Source organism: Pleurodeles waltl, chromosome 6, assembly GCF_031143425.1.
Source record: "Pleurodeles waltl isolate 20211129_DDA chromosome 6, aPleWal1.hap1.20221129, whole genome shotgun sequence".
Classification (NCBI taxonomy): Eukaryota; Metazoa; Chordata; class Amphibia; order Caudata; family Salamandridae; genus Pleurodeles; species Pleurodeles waltl.
The window spans coordinates 1044312629-1044329762 of NC_090445.1; positions in this window are offsets into that span (position 1 = coordinate 1044312629).

Genomic DNA, 17134 nt, shown 5'->3' on the forward strand with positions numbered 1-17134 from the left:
GTGAAATTGAAGGTGAAAGGGGAAGTGTAATGGAGGTTCGCCCACTCGTGCAGAATAAATCAAAGGGGGTGAATGGTGGGCAAATACAGAATTCACGTTTGGTAAGATATTATACACAGAGTGAATTGTTAGAAATAACTCGTATGTTTAGACAAATGCCTACAGAGCCCTTGTTTAAATGGTTGGTGAGATTGTGGGACACTGGAGCAGACGGTACATATTTATCACCAACTGAACTTTTGAAAATGGGATCAGTAACTACACACGCTATGTTAGGGCAACGGTTACGCAGTGCACAGGGGCAATAAGCTTTCTCTCTAATGGGTTGGTTGATGGAAGGATTGAAGCAATTGTACCCAACTGCTATAGATATGGAGTAGAGTTGGGGTCCTTGGCATATGATTTCAGAGGCAAATGAACAACTACGAGAAATGGGGATGCAGAACGCAGTATACTCCCAGAAATTTTTAGGACCTGATGTTGAACCCGTAACAGCAGGAATCCGGGCACGGTTAATCAGAAATGCCCCTCCGCATATGAAAGGTGCCTTGTTGGCCCTTCTAGGACCCGCTCAGGGAGGACCAGTGGGGGATGTGGTATTATTAATGGCACAATTAGAAGGGCTTGATAGACAAAAATCAGCAAGAGCAGTGGGACAGGACAATAAATATAAGGGAAGAGAATCTACAATAAAAGTGACCAGACGACAAATGTGGATAGATTTGTTGAATGCTGGGGTGAAGAAAGAGGAGATAGATGGAAAGCCTACCCACTATCTGCTTAATAAATGGAAAGCATTGCAGCGTAGACAGAAAGAGAAAGAGGCAGTTGATGAGAAGCAGCCCTCAGCACCACCCATGGAAGAGTCTGAAAAGGAAAAAACAGAATCAGGGAAAAATAGGAAGGTGCCTGTCTCAACTCTATATCCTGACTTGTCCAGCGATGGCTGGGAAGTCCCAGACCCCTTATTATGAAGGTCAGGCCAAACCCCGGGGGTCAGAGCAGTGCAAGAGGTAAGCCCCGGGGACAGGCGGCCATATGTACCTCTCATCATTTATTGGCACAAAGGAACACAACATGTTATGGCACTGCTCGACACAGGTGCGGAAGTAACTTTGATAAATGGAAACCCTAAGAGGCTGCCAGGGAAGGGTGTGATCATTAATGGTTACGGGGTGCAGAGACATAGGCCAAACCTATTAAGCTTAAATTGTCAATCGGTAAAGGACCCCCGTTCACGGCAGAAGTTTTAATAGCTGAAGTACCAGAATACATTATTGGCATGGATCTGTTACTAGGCAAAACTATTGATACGCAATGGGGAACATTTACTTTTGGTGTAAGGAGCGTACACAAAAAAAAATCTAGGACAGTTCTGGTTGGGCATGCAAAGTGGAGTCCATTACATGTACCTCCTCCAAAGGAGCCGGTGTGCATTAAACAGTACCGCATACCCGGAGGTCATAAAGAGATTTCAGAAACCATACAGGGGTTGCTAGATGCAGGTGTGTTAAGGCCGGCTGTAAGCCCATTTAACTCTCCTATATGGCCCGTGAAGAAACCAGATGATACATATCGAATGACTGTCGACTATCGACAACTGAACAAAGTGACTCCACCTTTGGCAGCCACCGTCCCAGATATCATCACACTGGTGGAACAGTTGAGTAAAGATGTGGGGGAATGGCATGCCGTGATTGATCTAGCAAACGCCTTCTTTTCAATTGATATCGATGAGGCCAGTCAAGACCAATTTGCAATAAGCTGGCAGGACAGACAATTCACATTCAGAAAGTTGCCCCAGGGGTACGTGCATAGTCCCACATTGTGTCATGGGCTGATAGCCAGAGATTTAGCCCATTTCTCAGCTGGAGACACCCGACTTGCACATTACATTCATGACATCATGATCACTGGGGACACTAAAGAGCAAGTCACAGACACGCTGGAAAGATTAATTGAATACTTACAGCAAAGGGGATGGGCCATTAACCCAAAAAAGGTCCAAGGCCCGGCACAAGAGGTGAAATTCCTGGGCACTATTTGGTCAGGACCAGTAAAAAGAATACCACAGAAGGTGATTGATATGGTACAGCAGCTAAAGACTCCTTCAACTAAGGCAGAAGCACAACGATTTATTGGTTTGATGGGATTCTGGAGACAACATATCCCTCACTTAGGATTAATATTGAGACCACTATATCAAGTTACACGAAAAAAGCACCCTTTCCAATGGGGACCTGAACAGTAAGAGGCCTTTGAGGGAGCAAAAGATGCATTAAGAACTATTTTGCGTTAGGTCCCATCACAGAAGGAGACCCATTTGAGCTGGAAATGATAGTACAGGATGATGTAGTGATGTGGAGTTTATGGCAGAGGCAAGGAAAGAAGAGAGTACCACAGGGATTTTGGTTGAAGAGACTAACTCCCTCCATGAGCAATTACACCCCGTTAGAAAAAGAACTAGCAGGAGCATATTGGGCGTGAGTAGAAACAGAGCGTATAACTGGTGACCGGCCGGTTACCCTAAGGACACGGGTCCCCTTACTTGGCTGGATAAGAGAAGGAGGGGTTGGTACTAAAGTAGGCAGGGCACAGGAGTCTACCATCGTAAAGTGGAAATGGTATCTGCAGCAGAGGGCAAAACCGGGGCCAGCAGGAGTGTCAAAGTTACAAGAAGATATGCTGGGGGCAGTGGACTTGCAGGCAATGGTCCCCTCACTAGAGCCATCTGAGATGGAGTCCTCACCATTTAAAACAGCCCCACCTTTTGAACAGCTCACAGAAGAAGAACAGCAAAATGCATGGTTTACAGATGGTACCGCCCGGTACCATCAAGGAAAGAGACAATGGCAAACAGTCGCATTCCAGCCTGCTACAGAAACACTGTTGCTGCGAGGAGGAAATAATGGATCAAGTCAGCTTGCGGAACTGCAGGGGGTAGCAGCAGTAATTGAGCAGGCCCCCATCGGAGAGAAAACGTTTGTGTACACTGACAGCTGGGCCACCTATCAAGGACTAGTAAGCTGAGTCCCGACTTGGCGCAAGGACGGATGGAAAATCAAAGGCACCCCCATTTGGGGAGGTGAGCAGCTATGGGAAGAGATGTGGGAGAAAGGGCACAAATGTCAAATCTATGTGGGACATGCGGACGCCCATTGCCCTTCAGACACCTTTCTTGCATCCCTATTCAACAACACCGCAGATCAGATGGCCAAAACACGAACAGTAATCATCAATGAGGAGGCTGAAGCTGCTCTAGCAAACTGGGCTCATGCAACATCGGGACATCTAGGAGAGAATGGCACTTATGGATGGGCACAGCAACAACAGATTCCAGTCACTAAAGAACAGGTCCAACAAGCAGTAAAAGAGTGCCCCACATGCAACCAGATAAAACAAATGCCCCTGCAAAAGAAGCCTAGCGGCCACATCAGAGGAGGAAACGCATCCGCTACAGTGTGGCAATTGGACTATATTGGGCCACTACCAAAGGAAGGAGCAAAAAGCTACGTATTGACCATGGTGGACACCTACTCTGGCCTTATGTTGGATATGCCCTGTAAGTCTGCAGATCAAAAGTCCACTTAGGGAGGGCTAAACTACCTGATAAAACATTATGGGGCACCTGATGAAATCCAAACAGATAGGGGCACACACTTTTCAGGGAAAACAGTGCAGGATTGGGCACAGGAACAGGGAATTCGGTGGATTTTACACCTTAGTTATTATCCACAAGCTGCAGGCATGATTGAGAGATATAACGGACTGTTGAAAGAACGGTTAAAAAAGTTATCAACACATCAGACTCTAAAAGGATGGAGTAGTAATTTAGACAAAGCCTTGTTTGAATTGAACAATAGACCAGTCGGGCAGCAGACTCCTTTCATTCGGATGACAGGGCATGATAAAGAAATCACGCACACAATGATTGTCTGGAAAACAGACCCTCGAGCTCAATTACATTTACAGGCTACTTCTGGCAGTATAGGACTGGACCTGTTTGCTCCAGAGGATGGAGAAATACCCATAGGACAGGTGAAGACTATTCCCCTAGGAATAGGAGTGAGAGTACCATCCGGAACATATGGTAGAATTGCCCCTCGATCCAGTCTAGCCATCAAGGGAGTGTCGGTGCTAGGGGGAGTCATAGACCCAGATTTTAGAGGAGAGGTTAAAGTAGTATTATTGAACCAAGGAGATGCTACTGTATCGTATCAAGCACATGACAGACTTGCCCAATTGATTTGTGAACAAGCGTATACCCCCCACATTGAAGAAAGATCTGCCCCTCCCGATAACACTCAGAGAGGTGAAGGAAGATTTGGAAGCACATGAAGAAAAGTATGGGTGCATCATCCAGGGAAAAAGCCAGAGGCAGGAGAGATATTGAGTTAAGGGGTGGGGAGTACATATGTTGTACTTTTAAAGAATTCTAATGTACCTGTATTTGTTCCTGCAGTGTGACTTACCCCACGGTCGTAAATGATGACTTCTGCATCGATGACGTGGTTCCTGTTTGTGGTCATGATTATAACCGGGAAAAGTATATTGGTCCGACCAAATGTGGCGGAGAATGTCATCACGGACCTTCATGTCACTTGTGCACCTCAAGCCGCTAAGGTAACTGATGACCAGGGAAATGTTTCACTCTGCAACGTGAAGGTACCTGGAGGCAAATGGATGGCTGCCAAAGCTGTGACCTGGAAAGTAACTGGACAGCAAATACGACATGCCTATGGACTGAACGAGTTGCAGGGAATGCCCGCAACGGTACAGGCTTTGAATTATACGCTAAACATGATATGTAAATATTGTGACACCATTGTACCTTTTACACCAGTACAGACATATCCGTGTAGATCTTATGATTGCTTAGAGAAACAACATTTTTACCAGGACATATGGTAGTTGTTACAATGTCAAATAGAACTACAGGAGTGCGATACTCCAAACCACCTGCCTTTATGTTTTATGTAGCCGAAAGACGCATGGTCAGTAATTTAGGCAACGTTTCTATAGTTAGAATAGGATGTAAGCAAGCTTTACATGCAAGCATAATTAACCATATTGTGTTACAGATAACTATTGCCAAGGGGAATGTCTCTAAGTATGATCCATTATGCACACCATGGACACTACAGTTATGGCCCTTGCCGAACTTACGCATCAGAAGAGATCTAGGATCAATGATAGCCGGGCCACCGGAATTGGGGTAGGGGCCCTGAACGCTTTTGATATTGAAGCCATCAGGAATAAGCTATCTTCAACAGGATATAATACAGGGGAAGCCATAAAAGTTATTTCACAATGGGGGCCCACACACTCACAAGAAGTATGGAAGGTTCTGCGTGGGTTGTATCGTGATTGGCAATGGCATAATTTCACTTATGAAGAATTTGGAAAAAGCTTTCAAAGCACCCAAACAATGTCCAAGGGAATTCAGTGCATACTGTGGCAAAGTATTATTAATCAACAGTATGTAGACTTCAAGGCAGAATGGGGACAGCTTCAAGGTGAATATTGGAGACAACAATTGTATTTGCCTGAAGAAATATGGGTAAAGCCTATACAATTCCATTGTGAGGGAGAGATGTGTTATGCTCATTTTGATATAGCTAGAAGTAATCTTCCTCCTGAAATATGGTGCCCCTTTATATTGCTCCCTGTAGTAATAAGTGAAGAATGGTGGATACCTCACACTGACAAAAAATGGATTGATAAAACAAATCACACCGTAGATCCCACTAGATGTGCAGATTGGTCTAAGAGGTGGGTATGTACCCACACTGGACGGGCGCTAGACCGATGCCTTCACCCAATACCAGGAGAATGTGAATGGTTACCTTATCCTATCAATGGCACAGTCTTATATCAGATAGGAACAGAGAGTATATGTTACATTACTAATCACCCCTTACTTATTAACGGATTTGTACAAACCACCGGAGAGCAGGTAATGTGTATGTGCAATATTACCAGCATTATTGACATAAGTACTCACATCCTATACCAACCGACTAAGTTCACCACAACCACATTACAGACACAAATGCAAGCACAGATAGAATGGAACATTCCGCTTGTTGTGAAGCTACCTAGTTTAGAGGCAATCCGGCACTACACACAAGTCACATTTGCTAAATTCCACATGGCAGCTAAATATACCAAGGATGCAGCCATACAGATGACCATAGACGCCATACAGCTTATGCACACTGCTACATGTATCCAGCAAGAAACTGAGCACCATTGGTATGACATCTTCTTAGGTTGGGCACCAGGAGCTACGAAAACGCTAAATATAGTGTTACATCCGCTAATCTGGCTACTGATTGTCTGTGTCACGCTAATGATTATACTATGTAGACTATATGTGCGCACAAACCAGCTTTATACTAAAATGAAAGCGCTCAGAATAATGCTAACAAGTATTCGTAGCAATCTAGCTAGCGAAGTGTTACAATAAATACTTCTGGCCTCGCAAGCATCGCGCTCATCTAAGGGGTGGAGTGATCAGAGTAGCAGTAGTGAAAGATGCGGAAGACATTGTAACGCAAAGGGTTAATTAGCTTGAACAGTGTAGATGAGCGTGATGCCTGCCGAAGCCAGAACAACGTGAAAGAAATTCACGATGTTCACTTTCAAGCTTGTTTTCTTTTGACATTCCGTAGATAAACTCATTCGCAGCTGCATGTGTGAGAAACAGGCTGTAAAGGAGAGTCAGTCTAGGCCTTGAGAACGAGACCACGGTAAAAGATGGAATGAAAACAATGGCCAGGGAATGGCAAGGCAGCCAAGAGACATGTACTGATAACATACATAGCTAGAAAATACTGGAAGGGGGTAGAATCCAAGCTTCAGGTTATTTAAACACTGAAAGGTGGGTGAGGGAATTTTGAAGCTCACAGATGGAGTTATGAAACTGTCATCTTCATACCCAGCGCTGCCTCCCTGTTTTGCTGTTCCAAGACCGTGACGCTCGAGGGGGAGAGAGGTCCAAGCGGGCGGTAGAGGGCTTTCCAGCACTCGTGGACTAAGTGACTAAGTTAAGTTCCACCCAGGGATGAAAGTCTTTTCGTTTCTCTGCTCTATTATTATGATTGATTATTATATTTGCACTGTGTTTATAATCTGAGAAATTCAGCTCATTTATAGTTTTTTTTCCTGCTTTACTGAACATAGTAGTGTAAATCTGTCACAGTAATTGAAATGTGCATTTTAGTGTGCAGTATATCAAAGCTTATCTGAAGTGTTCAACTCGTTAATATTCTGCTCCCTGAACATCGTAGTGTATCACATGTTTGTATACAGTTATTCCAAGTTTATATCTGTCAATGAACTCTTTACTCAGACGTATGCATAGATAATCTCTGTAGTGTACTTATATATAAACATTTATATAGATTTTTTTTTATTTACTATTCTTACTCTGTCAATGAACTCTTTGCTCATTCATATACATAGATACTATCTGTAGTGTACATATATATGAATAGGTGCTTTTGATTGCCATGCTTATTTCACTATTGTTAATGTGCTAAATGCCTGCATTTATCTGAAATTATAGTAAAGCCAAATTTATTCATAATTTGCGTGTGGTCCTTCATTGAGCGTCCTTATTTACTTATACCGAGCAGGTGAACCAGCCACCTGGATAGAACACACCAGCATGGGGAAGACATGCAGCTCGGCTCCATGGCGTCCTGGTTCTTCCTTGAGTGTCGAGAGGTGAGTGGTATACCTTCAAAGTACTGTTTCCGCCGTACTTTTGATGGCGTTGTTACCGCCCCAGAAAAGCTGGAGGATGGGCGGGTTGTAATGGGGTGGGAAGTATTGTCTTCCGCCTGCCTGTCGGCTGTTACCGCTGCGGTGTTTGTTGCTCCTACAGTGGCGGTCAGAGTGTTAAAGTGGCTGTATCTGTTGGCGGTATCCGCCGTGGCCATGATTCCATTTTTATTACCGCTGGCCTGTTGGCAGTATTACCACCACTTTAACACTGACCACCAGGGTTGTAATGAGGGCCAAATATTGCTGTTAAACTGGCAGATAAAGGAGGGGCCATCATTATTCTAAATAGGGAGGTATATGATCAAGAATGTCTGCGTTTGTTATCAGATCATCGTAACAATAAAGTACTAGGAAGAAATCCTATGAAAGATTTCCAAGTTGAGATTCGGGGTCTGGTGGAAGAGGCACTCAATCAAGATTGGATTACAGATAAGAAAGGGATGTTTCTTTGCAAATAAAAACCGTTGACCCCCTACTTTTACATCCTTCAGAGAGCTCATAAACCAACAAGGCCACCTCTAGGTCACCCAATTGTATAAGGGATTGGCTCGGTTTTGGAGCCCTTGGCACAATTTTGTGATTTATTTTATGAGACCGCTGTCCAGAGGAGTGAGTCATCTTTCAAAGACACAAGAAACATATTGAACCTCATAAAAGACATGGATTTTGACTCTGAGATGGATTTCCTAGTGGGTCTGGATATTGAATCCCTATATACAAACATTCCCCAGGAAGAGACATTAAGGGTCATTCAGGATGTTTTCTATCAACAAGAGTGGGAATATAACACACCGAGACCCTTCATCCTTGATCTAGCACATTTAGCCTTAACAATTTTTTTTTTTGAATATGATAGAACAATTTATTTACAGACCCATGGGACATCAATGGGGAGCACTTTTGCACCTAGTCTGGCCTGTTTGTATGTGGCAGAGTTTGAACGCAAATTCAATTTTAATCAGGAGCAACTTTGGAAATAGTTGATCAGGCTGTGGAGCCGTTATATAGATGATGCCCTCCTGATATGAAGAGGGGACTCACAATAGATTGATCGTTTCTTAAAATGGCTCAATAAACAAAATCCACTCTTGTTTTTCACAGGCAAAAATCACCAGAGAATCTTTGTCCTTTTTGGACTTGGACATCAGACCAGTAAAGGGAAAATTATCCACTATGGTCTACCAGAAGCCCACAGATAGGAACAGTTTACTCTCATTAAAAAGAAAATCCATCATAGGTCCCCAATAGAGAACCTACCATAGGGACAGTGAATGTGTCTGACTTTAAACAGGAAGCCAAGGTTCTTGAATAAAAACTGGTGGACCGGGATTACCCATTGGCTATTGTGCTGAGGGCAAAGAAGAGGGCAAGGAATTGCGATAGGGAAGTACTCTTGGAGGAGAGGATCAAACCAGGAATAGCTTGATCTATCTATGTTACAACTTTGAACACAGCTTCCAATGAAGTAAAACGGATTATTAAAAAAACTGGAGAATTATAAATTCAGGCTGCCTCCAATTAGATAAATCTATGTTCTCTTTAAAGAAAAGTGCGAGTATAAGGAACCTCCTGATACAAACTACACCCCCTGGCTCGGGAAATAGTAATGAACCCATTATGTTGAATTTGCAACCAGTAAGGAGCCACACGGCCTGTGGCTCATGCAGTGTCTGCCCCTTCCTGAAGAAAAGCAAGATGGTGGATGTAGGTTTAACATCTCCTTGGATACAGACAAAACATACTAATTGTAACTCTGAAAATGTGATCTACTCGATTAAATGCCCTTGCAACCCCTACATTGGGATTACACAGGAAAGGTGAAGATTTGCATCATGGAACATCATATTAATATCAGATGCAAGAGAACAGTAACTAAAATGGTATCTCACTTTTTAAAAATGGGTTATGAGGCAGGAGATTTCACCTGGATAGTATTGGATAAGACTACCGTCCTCCCCCACATGATGGACACAAAAACGATTTTGTTCAGACAAGAACAACAATGGATTTATTGTGTCCGTAGCCATGAACAGGGACTGAACAATGATATACCATGGCATCAACTGAATTGTTAGTAATTTGTAATAAGAGAAGGGGGTAGTCACTTACAGATAGTGTATCAAAGGTGACCTCAACGGTCCCAGGAAGATTCCAAGTTGGAGAGAACGAGATGGGGGTTACTAGGGAACCGGAAGAGATAAGAAGAACACTGTCATTGTAATATTTCCCCTAAGCCAACCCCCCATATGAGACATAAGTAGGGACAGAACATCTACAAACTGATAGGGAGTGGCTTGGGAGGTGTATTGCAGAAGATCAGTGAACATACACCATCAGTAGACCCCTGAATTTGTGACACTAGGTTACGATGTCACATTTGGGAGAATATATGTATACAGTCAGCATAACTCTGCATTCACCCACATAGGCTATGGCATAGAAATGGGCTGTATTTTACCACACCCAACATGGTGGAGGCTGATGGAGGTATTTTTCAGGCAGGCAGAACAGCCGGGCTGCTTCTATCCTAACACATGACTTTTAAGTCACGGAAGCAGAAGGAATACCATTCCTCCAAAATGGTTGACGCTTTTGGAGAGGGTTTATAAGAGGTAGATCAGTCTAGTTGCATGCAGGTAACGGGAGATCATCTGATCACAGAAGACAATAAAAAGATGTAACCACATACGACCCCCCTACGTTCACAGATTTAAGTGTGGCAGAAGGGTGGCATCGGACCCTTGACGAGGTGAGCAGGGAAGGGGGTCGGTGGTCAAGAATAGGGGAAGAGAAAGAAACTCTCAGAGAATGAGAGGCATGATGGATGGTTTTTAAGGAATGCTTGTTTACATCAACTTGTGTTTATATACACTATACTTAGTGCGTGACTACTGGGAGGTGCTCCCACAGTAGTCCAGTTTTGGAGATTAGTAATGAGAACACGGTAAGTGGAATTTCTTTCACATATCAAGAAACCTGACGGCTGAGGCATTGTTTGGGGTGATGGTTGTGTGTTTTTAAGAAGTTTGCACTAAGCTTCTTGATATTAAAAAAGTCCTGATTGGGAGAAACATGAGCATGGAATGCATGCACAATGATGGGGCTTTGGGCACATGGGTACATATTATACTTCATGCATGAACAAGAAGTAATATGGGGACGAAGGACTTTGTTAATTTTGTGTTTGTATTTATATTCCCTTATAGGTAATTCTGAGTGTGTGTACTGGAAGAAAGGGGGTATATTGAACCTGTACATATTATTGGTCATTAACTGAGTAAGTGACAGGTAGGGCATGGAACATGAAGGGGATATATGGTCCAGATGAAGGACGAATGACCTTTAGGGGTGATGCTAAAGGCTGAAACATGTTGACCTTGTATAGAATCATTGAGGTGAAGGGGTGATTGTGTCCCCATTTCACCACCATTTCTTTCACCCTTTTTAATCCTATCTGGTAAAACCTGGAATAAAGACTGAATATAGATTTTTACGCGAGATAGCTTTAATTATTGAGTGAGGTTCTCTATATGTTTGTGGCCCCGTTTGTTAGTTGTGTTTTTTGTTCCCCCTCCCTCTTGCTCCATTTTTCACGATGGCTAATGTGGGAATGTGTCAGCATAGCCCTATGATGAAGCATGCCACTACTAGTGGGTGAGGGCAGTTTTTTCTAAACAATTAAGCTGGCTTTCTAGCTGGTGAGATCATTTGTGGGATCTCTACATTCATCACTTGTTCTTTGTGTGTTATTAGTCCCTTTGGGACCCCAGCATCAGAGGTAAGGGGTCAGGGTGTTCATACCCTGACCCCTTTCATATTTTGTATTCTTTTTTAGTGGGACTTTGCTGAAGCAGAGTCCCAACATGGCTTACAACACATCCTTATTGAAGTGTTGTCAGCCAATCAGATCTCAGCACAAGGTTGGGAGGGGTCACAAATCCTTTGCATCCCTAGATATCCAAATTTAGATTTCCTTTAATTTCTCATAAACTACTGAATGGATTTATACCAAATACCAAAAAAGCTCATCCTGGACCAAGAGGTACCTTCTGCCTCATTTGGTGTAATTTGGTCCAGTGGTTTTGATGCTATTGCTGTTCAAGATCCCCATTGAAAAATGAATGGGAAAAATGTGTTTTGGGAGCCCCCTTTTTCTCAGATCCCGCTTGTCTGATCAGCCTGAAACTTTTAAGACACCAGCTGAAGGGAGCATCGTATTTTCTTGAAAAATTTGGTGAAGATTCATTAGGCGGCGCCAAAGTTATTAGCAAAACAATAAATGCTCTTCCTATAGAAACTTGGTCCTAACTCTAACTACCAAGTAGACTAATACATGCTTGCCATAGCTTAACTGAATGCTGACATTCACTCTTTCTAAACTTCTATGTCAGAGAAAGCACTTTAGGCAAGTATTTCTCTGCGGAAAGGCAGTAAAGTTTAAGGCAGGCTTGATGAGCCGAGGCAGTATCTTCTTCTCCTCCAGCTCACTTGGTAGGCAACTTGTTGAGGTCTAGGCTACCTAACTTCTAAGCTTTCTGTTTGCAGCTAGATGGTGGTATAAGAATATTTTAAAGTATCATTTACCTTGTCTATGCTGGGCCTTCTAGCCTACTTGTCAGCAGAGCTTAGCCATACATTAGTCAAAGAATGCAAGCCATTTGGTTCACTTAGTCAGCTATTAGCAATTATACACCAAACATATTCCTCACGTTTGAGGGATATTATCCTATTTCAAGCATTTGCAATCCTCGTAACCCTCTATTATTTGCAGAATAAGTGTAGTTGCATTAACTGGCACTTCAAAATAATTCAATAAACAGAAGAAAGTGGAGAAAAAGCCATTGGAAATATCATTAATTAGCTTCAATACAAAAACTGGAAAATAATTTGACTTCCGGTGTAAGTGGGTGATTGAACACCTTCTCGCATTTAAGCTTATGGCTGGATCTCTCCACAAGTGTTTTCCAGGAAGACTAACATCTTTGTGATTTTCGTTGAGTCCTCTTCTAGGTGAGAATTGACTTGTGGGGGAAGTGTGGGATAAGGATGGAAGCCTTGCCGTACATAAATGTCCGAAAGGACATGGATTTAATTACTACAATACGTATAAATCTATTTCTATTTTCAGTTACGTCTCTTAGATGGATTACTGTACCAGTACCAGAGAGCACCGACAAGCAGTTCTTTGCTATTTCCTGCTGGAATTAAGCGTTGTACAAAACACATATTTCACTACCTCTATTTGCATTAGAGATTTAGAGGAGGGCTCATCTCAAAGAAGAGATCTCCACAAACAAATGATTTGCATAGGATTTGCAATCACATCCTAACAAGAAACTTCCATATCCAAGGATTTACTATGATATCTTTAGGAAATTATAACCATGGAATAAAAGTACAAGAAACATTTTAGACTATGTCTAATTGTGTTCTAATTCCATAATGTGCATTCTAATTTAAGCATACCATTGTAAATTATTTCCATCTTGACTATACATAACTACGATAGTCAATGACGTAGCAAGAGCCTAACGGGTCTTAATGAGAGCAGATAAAGGTGGTCATTACAACCCTGGCGGACGGTGTTAAAGCGGTGGTAAAACCACAAACAGGCCGGCGAAAAAAAAAAGGGAATTATGACCGTGGCGGAAACCACCAACAAAGACAGCCACTTAAACACTCCGACCCGCCACGGCGGTACAGACAAGCAGCGCGGCGGTCACCGCCAACAGACAGGCAGAAGACGAAGTACCACCCACAGTATTACAACAGGCCAATCCGCCACCTTTTCCGGGGCGGATTCACCATGGATAATAATATGCCGGAAACAGCCATTTCAATGGGTAAATGCTCACCTTAATATACTCCACGAGGAAGGAGGGTACCATGGAGCAGGAACTCCAAATACTCCCTGCGATAGTCTTCCTGCTCCTCTACGATCATCAGCAATGCCGGCGCCGAAGACAACGGTGAGTACTGCACCTACGACATAGAGGAGGGGGGAGGCAAAAGTCAGGGACACACACACGCAACACCCCCACCCCCACCCGACCCTCGCGCACTGCAACACACACACCAATGCATTTCCAAACATCACAGTAACAACCCCCAACCCCCCCGGAAGAATGCAAAGACAAAAGGAAATGAGTTCAACCATTGTAATGTATCAAAATACAGTAAGCTAATATATACAGATATATATACTCATTAAAAAATGTATACATCACGATTAGTGGTGCAGGAATGCACCATTCAATGTCCGTGGACCACTGAGCCCAAAATGCATGGGCGAGGCCCACACACAATACCTGTCCAGAAACGGAGAGAAAAACTGCTGGGGCATCAGATCGAAATACAACAGGCATCTCAGGGGGAAGGGAAGGGGGGCACCTCAGCCGGATGACAGCACCACGCCAGATCCACAACGTGGCTCCATGCCCATTGATGTATCCTGGGGAGTGCAAAGCCACAGTCTCACAAGTCTTTTCAGTGGGTGGTTTGCCCACTGTACCATCCTGGGGAGTGCAAAGCCACAGTTTCACAAGTCTTTTCAGTGGGTGGTTTGCCCACTGTACCATCCTGGGGAGTGCAAAGCCACAGTCTCACAAGTCTTTTCAGTGGGTGGTGTGCCCACTGTACCATCCTGGGGAGTGCAAAGCCACAGTCTCACAAGTGGATAACAGTCTCCACTGGTTCTGGAGGGGGACTGGTGCCCAGAGTGCTTCATCCTGTTAAGGACTGAGGTAGTGGATGCTGTTCTCCACAGGTTCTGGAGGGGGACTGGTGCCCAGAGTGCTTCATCCTGTTAAGGACTGAGGTAGTGGATGCTGTTCTCCAGAGGTTCTGGAGGGGGACTGGTGCCCAGAGTGCTTCATCCTGTTAAGGACTGAGGTAGTTGATGCTGTTCTCCACAGGTTCTGGAGGGGGACTGGTGCCCAGAGTGCATCACTCTCCCCGTGACGGTCCCAGTTCCTTCACTGCCCCTGGCGCATATGGGCTACCGGTGCTTGATGTTGCGGTGCTTGCCCTGTTCAGCGGTGCTTGCCATGGCGGTCTTTGCCCTGTTCAGCGGTGCTTGACTTAGCAGTTTCTGACCTGTTCAGCGGTACTTCCCATGGCGGTCTTTGCCCTGTTCAGCAGTGCTTGCCATGGCGGTCTTTGCCCTGTTCAGCGGTGCTTGACTTAGCAGTTTCTAACCTGTTCAGCGGTGCTTGCCATGGCGGTCTTTGCCCTGTTCAGCGGTGCTTGACTTAGCAGTTTCTGACCTGTTCAGCGGTGCTTGCCATGGCGGTTTTTGCCCTGTTCAACGGTGCTTGCTCTGTTCAGCGGTGCTTGACTTTGCTGTCTCTGACCTGTGGGGCCCTCCTGGGCACTGACTCTGGCGGTGGCCTCCTGGCCACTGACGATGGGACTGCCCTCCTGGGCACCCACTCTGGCGGTGGTCTCCTGACCGGTGACGACTGGTCTGCCCTCCTGGGCACTGACTCTGGTGGTGGTCTCCTGACCGGTGACGATTGGACTGCCCTCCTGGGCACTGACTCTGGCGGTGGTCTCCTGACCACTGACAATGGGACTGCCCTCCTGGGCACTGACTCTGGCGGTGGTCTCCTGACCAGTGATGATGGGGCTGGCGGTGGCGTCCTGGGCAGCGGGGATGATGGCGGCCTTCTCCGCCGTGCTGCTCTTCCCAGACTTTGGTGCTTTCTTCTGCCCCTTCCCCACCTTGGGAGGAGTCAGAGCTGACTCAACACTCCCCCCGGGACCCTTGTGAGCGGCTTTGCCGGCAGGAGTCTTCCCCCTCTCCTGTCGGGCACTGTCCAACTTCTGGTGCTTTACGGGGGGAACTGGCTGTGCTTTGGCTCTGTGGCACACTGGCTGCATTGGTGGCCGGTGCACTCCACATACCTCTAACAGGCACCACTGGTACCGGAGATTTTTTGGCTGAGGTGCTACTACGGGACCTATGAATTGGAGGGGGGGTGGTGGGAAAGAGGTCAACTTTGCTCAGGAAAAGTTTCTGACGAACACTGGGACGGGTAGCTGGAGGGGATCTGGGAGTGGAGGAAGAGGAGGTGGTTGTAGGAGGTGTAACTTTTGATGATTTGGGTGCAGGTGCCTGTTCTGGAGGCTGTCGTGAGGTGAAAGGATGTTGGGTGTGTGTGTGCCAGCGTTTGTGTCCTTTGGGAGGGGGCACAGGGGGAGAGGACACAGGGGACTTGTAAATGGTAGTGGGGTGGTGAGTGCAGATGAGCAGGGTGTGGTGGTGGGTGTTCTGGTGCGAGTCCTAGTGGCTGTAGTGGTAGTGCATGCAGGTGAGAGTGTAGACGAAACTGGGAGTGAGGAGGGAGATGACGAGGAGGGGGACACAGTGGAGGCAGTGGGTGATGCTTGTGTGAGTGCCTTTGGGATGTGTGGTGCCTATGTTTGCCTGAGCTTCCCTTGTGTGTTGAGGTGTGTGCAGGCTGGTCTGATGGTGTGCTTGGGATAGGCAGAGGGACAGGGGATTGGGTCTGGGTGGAGGAAGTTGGAGGGGGGAGGCTAGACACAGGGACAATGGCTGCCATCAGTGCTGAGGCCACAGATTGCAGGGTTCGATGATGGGCAGCCTGACCAGAATGAATGCCCTCCAGGAATGCGTTAGTGTGTTGCAACTCCCTTTCTACACCCTGGGAGGCATTCACAATGGTAGACTGCCCAACAGTGAGTGACCTGAGGAGGTCAATGGCCTCCTCACTGAGGGCAGCAGAGGTGACAGGGGCTGAGGTGCCTGGGGCGAAGGTGATGCCCACCCTCCTGGGTGAGCGGGCACGGGGCGAAGGCTGAGGGTCTGCTGGGAGGGCGGTGCTGGTAGGGGGGGTGGCGGCTGTACCTGTAGAAGTGGGGGGCACTGATGTTGCCGCCACCACAAGGGAGCTCCCATCGGAGGACGAGTCCATGTCGCTGGTTGCTGATCTGGTGACCGCTGTGAAGCTCCCCTCGCCCTCCGTCCCACTGGTGTATTCTGAGTCCGTGGTGTGGCCCTCCATGGCCATGTGGGATGCAGCCCCCTTGTGCTCCGGTGCCACTGTACCTCCGCCTGATGATGCTGATGCACAAAAGAACAGGGAGAGTACAAAAAAGGTGGAGGGGGACGACAGAAGTAAGACAGGTTGAGTGCATGGCTTACCGCTACAGTTGGCGGACAATACAGACACAGCAGCCCCCTGCACTACGCCACGCTGTTGGGCTCTACAGATGCAGTTCCTGGGATATGGCCTACATTGCTAGGGTGGACATCTGCACACATAGATGACACAGGGGCATGTATACCTGTATTTGGCACTCTACAGAGGTGGGGTGGAGT